The following is a 2,500-nucleotide window of genomic DNA, read 5'->3' as shown; positions in this document are numbered from 1 at the left end:
CCCGGTCTACCGTGGCCTCGGCCGGGTCAGTCTTTCCGTTTCCCCCGCCGCGATGGAGGTACGGGATCCCGGCTCCGGCGCCGCGGGCCTCGGTCGGGGACCTCCCCCTTCGCCTCGGTGCCAGCGCCGGGCCCCGGGGGTGCCCGCGCCCGGCAGCCGTCCCGGTCTACCGGGGCCTCGGCCGGGTCAGTCTTTCCGTTTCCCCCGCCGCGATGGAGGTACGGGATCCCGGCTCCGGCGCCGCGGGCCTCGGTCGGGGACCTCCCCCTTCGCCTCGGTGCCAGCGCCGGGCCCCGGGGGTGCCCGCGCCCGGCAGCCGTCCCGGTCTACCGGGACGCTCGCTCGGGCGGGACCGGTTTACCCGGGCCTCGGCCGGACTGGAGTGTTTCGGTTTTCTGCTTCTCTGCCAGGATGGCTGCGAGGGGTTGATTTAAATAGCTGGTTTGACGTGAAAAGCTTCCCTTCAAGTGAAAAGTTTGTTCCAATTTCTGCCATCTTCCTTCCTCAAAAGTTTTGGGTGTAGCTTTCCCAGAGGAACCTCTCGTAGGCCTATCATTTCTGATCTTAACTTCCCTCATTTATTCCATATTTTCCTTCCTCTTGCCGAATGGCCGAATCCAGTCCATTTCTAGTCCAGGAAATTATTTTTATTTCTTCTTCCATTTCTTACTGATCTATTTGCTTTGTCGAGCAAGTCGTTCTTAGGTCCCTTGGTTCTTTCTTTAACGTCTTCTGCTCCTGCTCCTTCTCTCGACGCTTTCTCGTTTTGTTGGCTTTCTTGGCTCTCTTTTGGCTGTTCTTTCTTCTCCTCCCGTCGTCCGTCCCCACTTTCATCTCCCCATCTTTCCTGTTCTTGGTCATCTCTACGTTGTTTATAAAATAATTCCGCTTTCTCTCTTGAATCTACTCGATATCTTTGCTCTCGCCAGCTCGCCGATATTTCAGCTCGCCGATATTTTGTGCTTTCTCGTCGTGTTTCTCATCCATGGCGATCTCTCTGCCCTCCCTGTCTTCTCGGTAAATCGGACATGAATTTCTCTGGGCGGGTGGTTTCTCATCGCGTGTCTTGTGTGCGCTCTATACGTTTCGTCCATCCCGTTTAATATCTATCCCTCCCTCCCTCCCTCTCCTCGCTTTCCTCCATTGCTTCTGCTAATATCATTTCCAGAATGATAACCCTGAGCCTGAACCTGAACCTAACCCTAGCCCTACAACTTTTCTCCCTAACCCTGACCCTAACCCTAACCCTACAACTTTTCCCCCTAACCCTAACCCTAACCCTAACCCTACAACTTGTTTCTCTAAGCCTAAGCCTAAACCTAAGGCTAAGCCTACAACTTTTTTCTCTAACCCTAACCCTAACCCTAACCCTACAACTTGTTTCTCTAAGCCTAAGCCTACAACTTTTTTCTCTAACCCTAACCCTAACCCTAACCCTAACCCTAACCCTACAACTATTTTCCCTAACCCTGACCCTAACCCTAACCCTACAACTGTTTTCTCTAACCCTAACCCTACAGCTTTTTCCCCTAACCCTAACCCCACAACTTTTTCCCCTAACCCTAACCCACACTTTCGACTTAAAACCGTTTTTAGATTTAAAGTCGTCTTTCGACTTAAAGACGGGCAGACGGCGGCCCGGTCTACCGGGCCGCTCCGGCAGCCTCGGCCGGGCCGGCGTCTCTGTTTCTGTTTCCCTGCCACGATGGATGTCGCGTGCGAGGGGTTGCTTTAAATAGCTGGTTTGTTTGAAGTGAAAAGCTTCCGTTCTTGCCTAGATCTCTTGCTATCGCAAGCCTTCCGGTCCAAGCTCGCATCGCGGTTTCAAGCGTCCTGCTTTCTTGGTTGGAAAAATCGGGGCGGCGAGACCTGACGCTCGCTTCCCCGACCCCGACCCTAACCCGTCTTCGAATGGTCTTTCTAAAGCCAGCAGCGCTCAGGGAGAAATGTCACCCCCAGAAGACGAGAGCACAGCTTGCCCAATTCCGGTCTCCACACACCGGGCTCGTCGACTTTCAAAACGTATTCCGCTTTTATGACCGTTTTAAAACTAAAACGACGATCGACCGGCGGCGATACTGACATTTAAGCGGAGAGCGGGAAAAGGGGTGGGGAAAAAAAACCAAGTGCCTCGTTTAGGCGCCGGTCTACTCGGGAAGGGAGGGGAGGGGAGGCGAGGCAAAAAAAGAAAAGAAAAGAAAAGAAAAGAAAAGAAAAAGGGCGGGGGAAAAACTAAGTGTCTCCTTTGGACGCCGGTCTACTCGGCGAGGCCAAAAAAAAAGAAAAGAAAAGGGGCGGGAAATAAACCAAGTGCCTCGTTTAGGCGCCGGTCTACTCGGGAAGGGAGGGGAGGGGAGGCGAGGCAAAAAAAGAAAAGAAAAGAAAAGAAAAGAAAAAGGGCGGGGGAAAAACTAAGTGTCTCCTTTGGACGCCGGTCTACTCGGCGAGGCCAAAAAAAAAGAAAAGAAAAGGGGCGGGAAATAAACCAAGTGCCTCGTTT

The sequence above is a fragment of the Pantherophis guttatus genome, unplaced genomic scaffold (assembly GCF_059756535.1).
Source record: "Pantherophis guttatus breed Tessera unplaced genomic scaffold, ASM5975653v1 scaffold_28, whole genome shotgun sequence".
Classification (NCBI taxonomy): domain Eukaryota; kingdom Metazoa; phylum Chordata; class Lepidosauria; order Squamata; family Colubridae; genus Pantherophis; species Pantherophis guttatus.
Note: the sequence above shows the minus strand (reverse complement) of the source record.